Source organism: Brachycentrus maculatus, unplaced genomic scaffold (genome assembly GCF_059751285.1).
Source record: "Brachycentrus maculatus isolate JH-2025_06_01 unplaced genomic scaffold, ASM5975128v1 h1tg000299l, whole genome shotgun sequence".
Classification (NCBI taxonomy): domain Eukaryota; kingdom Metazoa; phylum Arthropoda; class Insecta; order Trichoptera; family Brachycentridae; genus Brachycentrus; species Brachycentrus maculatus.
In genome coordinates this window covers 1,670,662-1,680,000 of record NW_028281050.1, presented here as the reverse complement: position 1 = coordinate 1,680,000, position 9,339 = coordinate 1,670,662, and the positions used below count along the sequence as shown (strand labels likewise).

The window sequence follows — 9,339 nt, the reverse complement described above, 5'->3', positions numbered from 1 at the left end:
GTAATTTCTTAGATGCCAAAAGAGATGGGTGATTTTCAAAAGCTAAACATTTTATCATGTATCTGTCAGATAGATATTGTCTTCTAATGTCTAGAGGAGGATCCATAGCTTCTAATTGGAGGGCATTTGTGGGGGAAGACTTCATCGCACCCAGGATGATTCTTAAGCATTTGTATTGAATAACAGACAGTTTATTCAATAAGTATATTGGGAGGGGGTCAATTATGATACTGCCATAGTCTAATTGGCTTCTAACAAAAGCGTTGTAAAATAGTTTTAGAGTAAGAGGATGAGAGCCCCACCAAACTCCTGCTAGAGCTCGGAGAGGGTTAATTTTTCTTTCACATTTTGTGATTACAGAATTTATGTGAGGTGCCCATGACAATTTCCTGTCAAAAATAATTCCTAAAAATTTAGCCTGATTACTTATAGGAATGGAGATATTGTCAAATTTTATAGAGTTAAATGGGATTTTATGTTTTTTCGAGAACAATACTATTTGGCTTTTTGAAGGAGATAGTTGAAGGCAATTAGAAGTGAACCAAGTATTGAGAGAAGTCAAGGCTGATTCAAGTTTATTAATAGCAGTTTTCATATCTTTATGTGAAATATATATTACAATGTCATCCGCATACTGCAAGATTTTGCATTTTCCCGAGACTGTTGATTCCAGATCGAAAGTATAGATATTATATAGTAAAGGACTAAGTACAGATCCTTGAGGGAGGCCCTTCCAGATTTTTCTTTCTATTTTTTTATACATCCCATTTACAATAATAGTTCTTTCTTTTAATATATTTAGAATCACCTGAACAATCTTAAAAGGAAACTTTAACGAGCATAGTTTAATTTTGAGCACATTAAGGTCCACATTATCATAAGCTCCACAAATATCGATAAAAGCTGCAGCGGTGCATTCATTTTGAGAAAACGCTACTCGAATATCTGTTGAGAAAATAGAGAGATTATCGGTGGTTGATTTGTTTTTACGGAAACCAAATTGTGAAGCAGACAGTAAGGAATTGCTCTCTACAAACCAGTCTACTCTATTTTTTATCATATGTTCAAAAAGCTTTAGCATACACGAAGATAACGCTATGGGGCGGTATGAATCTCCCTTCATTGGGTCTTTATCAGGTTTTAGAATAGGGATTATCCGCTGAATTTTCCAATCAGCTGGAATTATTCCAGTTTCAAATATTTTATTTAGTATATTAATATATTTAAGTAAAATTTGTTGTGGAAATTTTTGAATCAAAGAGTATGGGATCATGTCTAAGCCGGGGGATGAGATTTTAACATATTCTAGGGGAAGTAATAACTCCTCAATCTGGAAAGGTGAGTCAAACCAAGATTCTTGATTGAGAATGACTGAAGAGTGGGATGGGAGTTCTTGGATTGTTGGAACATGAGAAGGTGCCAATTTGTCAACGAAATCGTAGATCCAAGCTGAATCATCGGAAATTTTTCTGAGTGACGAAGAAGATGGGGACCTAAATTTTCGTATGGCTGTCCAAACATCTGTCAATGGGGTTTGAGGTGAGAGAGCGCAACAGAAAGATTTCCATCCTATTCGTTTTTTCTGTTTTAATATTTTTTTTGTCTCAGCTTGAACTCTTTTAAACTCCAAAAAATTTAATTCACTCATATCATTTTTATATTTGGACATACAATTTTTTCTATTTTTAACAGCTAGACTGCACTCGGAATCCCACCAAGGGCATGGCGACGGATTCCTCCGAGTCTTTGGATTTATTTTAGGGGTGGTAGAATTAACTGCGGACATAATTGTGTCTATAAATTTAGAATACTCCAGTGGGATATCGAAGTCGCTCGCAGGATGAGATTTGGAATTATTTTTTTCCAAAATACTAACAAAGTTAGTCCAGTCAGTTTTTTTAAAATTATAAATGGTGTTTTGAGTTCTAGGGGTGATGCGAGACTTAAGAGGTATGTGAATAGTGATTGGGAAATGGTCACTCGAATGAGGATCGTCTAAGATACTCCAGGTTACCCTGGATGCTAAATCGTTAGAGCATAATGAGATATCAACAGCGCTCTGTCTATGAGATGGAGAACATAATCTGGTAGGAGAACCGTCGTTAAGAATACATATATCGTTATCATCAACGAAACTTAAGATGTTCCTACCTGAGCGGTCTGTATAAGCACTCCCCCAGCTGAGAGAATGTGCGTTGAAATCACCTAGTATGAAAAATGATTTGGGTAACAATTTAACTATATTATTCCAGCCAGACAGATCAAAAGGGATGTTAGGGGGAATATATACTGAAATATAGGATACATTGTTTATAGATGCTGCAACAATTTGGAAAGATGAGGAGTTAGGGACTAGGATGTGGGAATAGTGAAGATGGTTTTTAATAAGAAGGGCTGCTCCTCCTCTACCATCGGGTCGGTCATCACGCAGGCAAATATAACCTGGGATAACAAAGTTGTATCCTGGCTTGAACCAGGTTTCTGATAAAGCAGCTATGTCAATTTTGTATTCCTTTAGAAGGGAACATAAATCTATTTTATTCGAAATAGCACTACGGCAATTCCACTGTAAGATAGATAATTTTGACTCCATCTCGTTAAGATGAGAGTCTTGTGTAATAGGGGTGATTATGTTATTAGAGGAGATTGGAATTTTGTGAGGCATTGTGATTTTGGAGAGTTGAATTGGAAGTGGTTTTGGCAGCGTTGTACGGTTTTTGGGGGGAGTTTTCGAAAATTGAGGTAATAAGTATGATTAATTGAGAAAGTACTTGTGATAAATTATCAGGTGTTGTAACACTGGCCTCTTTATTGCCAGACTGAAGAGCACAACCATCGGGAGAATTTGTATACGGTAAAAAGGAAATGGACTTTAATTTATCAAGAGTTGATTTGCTAATGTTAGGAAGAAACAATGACCTCGGAGCGGATTCTTTATAAACCGTCTTGTTATACGACAAAGGTTGTGAATGAGAAGATTGTTGGATATTACGGGATTGTGAGGAAGTGGTAGACTTTGTAATATCTGCGTATGATTTTCCCTTGCTAAATGTGGACTTGGCAGCCTCGTTATATGAAATATTTTGTTCAGTCATGCTCCTCTTTATTAAATTTTGCCTCAAATATTCAGGACATATTCTATTGGTAGCTAAATGATTACCTGAACAATTTACGCATGTAGCATTCTGAATTTCAACTTCGCAAGTCTCACCCATATGCTCCAATCCACACTTGAAACATCTAGGTTTGGACCTGCAAATTGTCTTGGCGTGTCCATAACGACAGCATGCGAAACAAAGAATTGTAGGATAGATGTATAGCTCAACGTCTATTACCGAATAGAATGAAAATATCTTTTTAGGGAGAATCTGCCCTTGAAAAGTAAGAATAACAGTTTGGGTGGGTACCCACGAGAATTTTTGGTCTACAGGCGAAGTGACTTTTCTTGATAGTCTTCGAGATTTTGTAATCATACCACATTCATTTGGAACCTCGATATTTTTTACAATCTCTTCATGGGTCCACTCTAAAGGGATACCCCTGACCAGGCCCATGCGAGAGACCATATGGTACGGGATAAATACTTTATAGTCATATGTTTCCAAAGCATTATCATCAATAAAACTATTTGCCGCTGAGTATGTCAAAAATTGTACAGAAATCCGGTTTCGGCCGATAGATTTTATTCCTGCACGAGGAACAATACCAGGAATATTTAGGAATTGCAAAAGTTTGCCAAAATCGATGATATTCAAAGAGAAAGAAGAATTGGGGACAACGTTTTTTTGGACAAAAACGCAGAAAGGTCCACTGTCTCTTTCTGTGTATTTGTTTTTGATATATTCTGACTGTAAGGAAGAAGGATCATTAGATGTTGAAGGGGATAAGGTTTTCGGAGTTGCATTATGAATATCTTTGGCAGAATCAGTTTTAGAAATTTTTCTGATTTTGTTGGGGAGGATTGGAGACGTGGGTAATGAAGAGTTGGAAGAAGATGTAGATGGGATGTCGGGAGGCTCCTTACGACGTGTTTTAATTCTTTCCATACTTATTCAGAAATAATCCAATGAGTGTATAGAAAGAAAAATATATATATATATAAACGAAAAATATTATATGCAACTAAAAAATATTATTGTTGCAATTTACTATTACAGCTAGGAAAATAATAAAGTACGAAATTTAAGAATTAAAATAATAAAATAACGATAGATTTGGCTTATCTGAGAAGTAATCCTTAATCAGCAACCATTTAAACTATAAACAACTTATGAAATATCGAAAAAAACTCAAAATATGACAAAATTATTGGAGCTATGTAATATATGAACTGACAAACACAACTGTCAAAACTCAAGTCCAAGGAGAAAGTTATTTACAAAAAGGGTTGGGATAGAATGCCAAGTAGAGTTAATGAAAAAAATATGTTGTTTGTTTTTTTTAAATATTAAATATTTTTTTTTTGCTTAATTTGATAATAGGGTCAAAAGGAATATTATTGACACTACCCAGTTATTGACACTGATATCATATTTTGTGAATATTACCTGATTTGAGACACTTTTCAAAATTAATTACTTTTTTATGACGCTTTGCAATTGCTGGCTACAATAATAACAATCATCACGTCATTTTTTTTCTCCTGTTACGCATACAGCTTTTGAGACTAATTTATTAAAGACTATCATAAAAAAAATATATGTATATTTATATCTTTATATATATATATATATATATATATATATATATATATATATATATATATATATATATATATATATATATATATATATATATATATATATATATATATATATATATATATATATATATATCCCTATTCTTTACTTCTTACTTTGTCATGCTTAAAACGGATATTTTTACTTAACGTCACGTAAATGACCAATCACAGTTTATAAAAACAATACATAGGAAAACAAGAACAAAAACAAAGGAACACATCAGATGAAATCAAACATAAGCCATGTTTGGTCTAAGGAACTTTGAGTATTAAGCGATAACACTGTATAACCTACTTCAATTGTCAATAATGCCATTTAATAAGAAGTTATGAATAAAAAAATATTATAACGGAGATGAGTTGATATAAAATATATTGTATTATATTATTCAGCCATATCATCCATGATTGTATGGAACATAATTCACAAATAACTTGATAAACAGGAATTGTAAAATGTGCCCTCGGCACGGAAAACCTAAAGAGACCCATAATGAATATGTGTATTATGATAATATTATAAAAAGCATTATGTTAAATGTTCGCTGTACAAAATATTCGAAAATGCTGGTGATAATATTTTTCAACCCTTATCCGCGCTCAATGGTGCATAGTGGCACTGCATCATATAAACTCAGTGTTATCTTGATCATTATTAACACACGAAGAAAAGGTGATCAGCCTTCCACTTCAGGTTAGTACTAGTGTTTAGGGTAAAATTGAATAAATATTAGAGTGAAAAAACACTTATATTTATTTGACACCCCTGGGAATCGAACCCGGCTACTATACGGGACCTCCAGTATAGTAGCCGAGCGTGCTGACCATTACACTACGGAGGCGGTCATTAAACAGAATAACAATTTCCTTTTTAAAACCTTATTGACTTTACTAGATTACTTCAGTTTATATACGGTTAACAGCTTAATCCATAAACTATCAATAAATATAACACATTCATTAATATTTTGGAAAAAAATAACAATTTGATATATGCCGATATTGATTTAACTAGATTAGCTAAGTGAAGCTTACATAGTCAACATAACTATGTTAGCTTAAAGTGTCAATAACCGGGGTTTTTATCCTACATATATACATATTTAAATAATACTTCTGCTAATCTAAAAACGCTACTAAAAGTTAACTCTGTTTGCTTATCATTTTCAAGAATATCCATAAAAAAGTAATAAAAAATTATATTCGTATTTGTATTTCAGCCGTACTTTGTAATGGACATAATAAACTCCTTTCGTTTTTCCAACAGTAAAACTTATTTTTATCTACATCTTGAATATTTTTTTTCGTTTGAAAAACAAAAAGTAATGTGAAATTGTTCCAGAATACTTGGAACTGTTTACTTTTTCCTTTTTCTTTCCAAGATAATGATAAGAAACATATGAAATTTCCAATAAAAATGGATCGTAAATTTTAGATTGTTTTATTAAAAGGGTTTCATTATTCATTTATTCTTTTTTATATTACTTATTTGTTTTTATTTGCAAATACTGCTTTGAATTTTCCATCATTAGACTTTTCACAATTATCTTTTGAGTTTTGATGGAGAACTAGAAAGGCTAACTGAAATTATACATTATATTGACATATGAAAAAATTCAAACCCTTATCCACACCCTATGGTGCATAGGGCACTGCATCATATAAACGCAGTGTTATCTTGGTCATTAACACATGAAGGAAAGGTGATCAGCCCTCCGCTTCAGGTACCAGTCAAGGGTTATATTGAATAAATATTACAGTGAAAAAATCACAAATATTTATTTGACCCCCCCTGGGAATCGAACCCGGAACCTCCAGTATGGTAGTCGAGCGTGCTGACCATTACACTACGGAGGCGGACAAAATATTATTGACATGTGAATTAAGTATAATCATAGTGACACTATGGATAATGCATAACTCCTTTCTTCCTCTTTATCAGAACCCGATGGTGCATAGGTTGCTGAATATAATCAATAAAGCGCAATTTCCATTAAGTTTTGTTAATTTATGAAATCAAGATGGCCAGTCCTGCGCTTTAGGTGATGAAATAAATATTCAAATACAAATAAATATTTATATTGAGACGGACACAAAATCCTCCATTGCATAATATATATATTAGATCGATGGTAATAATTAATGATACGTAAAGATAAATAATGCAGAAGAATTTATTAGTTGAATCTAATAACGTCTAGGAAGTATTACATGAATTTGAATGAAATTCACTAATAATATAATTGGTAAACAAAATATTATTGCCCGCCTCCTTAGCGTAGTGGTAAGCGTATTTGGTGATCGTAGGTACTGGAGGTCCCAGGTTCAATTCTCAGGGGGATTTTTACTCTCATAATTATTTACTATCACCTAGTTTTCATGTCGTGTTGTGTGTTCTAGTGTGTCAGAATTTGGCCTCGTGGTTAGTGTCGCAGACTCTTAAGTCAGAGTTTCTCGGCTCAAACCCACTCTACCACAATTTGATACCTTTTTCTAATAATGAACCGCTTAGGCTCACAGAAGTAGTATGAAATTGAAATATTTGTGTAAATAATAAAAACACAAATATTTATTTTAAAAATAATAATAACGATCAAGTGGGAATCACGTCGATACGAGCAGTACCATATGCGCCACTCGGTGGAGATAAAGGTCAAAAGAATCGAAGCATTTAAAATATGATAATGTAACATTCCTGATTTGATAAGTCAAAATTCTGTAACATTAAAAATGCATAAGTATTTATTTTAATAACAATAAAAATTATATTTGGAACGATGCCTACTTGTAATTATAATATCTGATTTTAATTATTTAAAAAAATGACGTTATTGATAGAATTTTCTAATTTACTTATTGTTGTATAAATATTCAGATAAATAATAACATTCAATAAATCGTTCTGTCTTAATGTAGCGTTTTCACAGATTTTATTCATTAGATGTGGCTAAAAGTGGCACAGCATAAATACTTAAAAATAAAAATAAAACTATTAATAATAATATTATAATAATTGAAATATTTAAAGATCAATTTAAAACAGATTATATATTTTAAAATTTGAATTAAAAATTTGTGTTTTAAAAAAATTGTTAAATTTTAATCATTGATTTTGTGTATGATTTTTTTTAAAAAGTATGTTATATTGTAAAAATAATATTAACAAATTATTTATTACTAAGAACCGAGTATTAAAACTGATATTTTGCATCAAATATTCGATTTTTTCAAACAGAAATTTATCAAAAAAATATGTATTTTCAATGACAAATACATAAGTATGTTTAAAAAATGTGTAACTTACCCCTTAATTCAAAGTAAAAATTTAATAATATTAAAAGAATTGCACCGAATCAGAGTGAAAAGTTAGCGCGTATTTCCTGGATTGTTTCCAGAATTCGCGACTGAAATTTCTAGCGGCTGAAATGTACGCCAAGCTGCCTGAAACGTCCTCTCACGACCGACGCTACAGGTGTACTGAAATCCGACTCTGAAACGGAACGACTTCAGGCTGAAAGCTTGCTGTGCAACAACTTTATAACGAAAAATGCTTACCAGCGGAAAATTTAATGAAATATTGAAATGATGCATATCTTTTATTAATAAATAATACTGGGAATATGATATTTCAAGGATAATATTATATAGTTTGCTCTCCTTATCATTCATAGTTCACTTTGTGTAATACCACTTAAAACTCTACTTTACGACTGTCGGATTTAAAATAACCATTCACTTATCAGCTCAACCATAGACTACTCAATTAAAGACCTGTTGAGGGAATGGTTATTCCGAAACCGACAGGCGTGAATTAAAGTTTTTATGTGGTGTTACACTCAGCGAACAATGAATTATTTTGAGAGAGTTGTATTACCATACCACAAAGTTTACAATGTTTTTTAAATCTTTTATTGGATTCCATTCATATATTAGTTGTAATTTCAATAGATTTTTTTCTTTTCTGACGGTGGTATATTCAGTTAAAAACTTGTCAAGTTTATATATAAGCTTTCTCCAATTGAGCATGTATTTTTCTGTGTATTGTCAAAATTGTTTGTTTGTTTTTCTGTGAAACATAGAGATTAATTTGTTTATATCTGCGTCTGCGGTTTAATGATCCCACACATCAAAAAAAATGATTATACTAGTGTACCAACCTAGTGAAATAATCATGTAATATAACATGATTTATTACTTTATATTACAGGGTAAATCACACACGTGGGGTGAAGTATTATTATAATCAGAGCCACCAGGCATGAACTCAATATGCAATAAAACGAATACTAAAAAAATCACGCGAACATATTTCACGCCATCAATGCGCTCAAATTAGATTCAGTCGACTAATTTAAATTTTTCGTTAGTAATTATGTAACTACCCGTTCCCACATTTTGAATTTTTTTTGAATAAATGATATGTATTAAAAATAAATATCAAGCCACTTATTGAACTTTTTACTGTGCAACATATCTTTTAAGGTAAAACCTGAAGGTGTTTTTTCCATTTCAAAAATATTAAGTATTATTAAAAATACATTAAACAATACCTTTTCTTCAAAGTGCAAAAACAACACTTTCTGCCCTGTAGCAGTAAA

The 9,339-nt window shown here is 32.0% G+C and overlaps 1 protein-coding gene across 1 annotated transcript in view; it reads right to left on the bottom strand.

Moving 5' to 3' along the window:
* LOC148304912 (uncharacterized) overlaps positions 1–8,220 on the bottom strand; it is a 103,468-nt gene extending 95,248 nt beyond the window's left edge. The window contains exon 1 of the mRNA XM_088267576.1: positions 8,046–8,220. The gene's annotated coding sequence lies outside the window, so the exon portion shown is untranslated. The remainder of the gene's footprint in view (positions 1–8,045) is intronic.
* Positions 8,221–9,339: the final 1,119 nt, after the last annotated feature.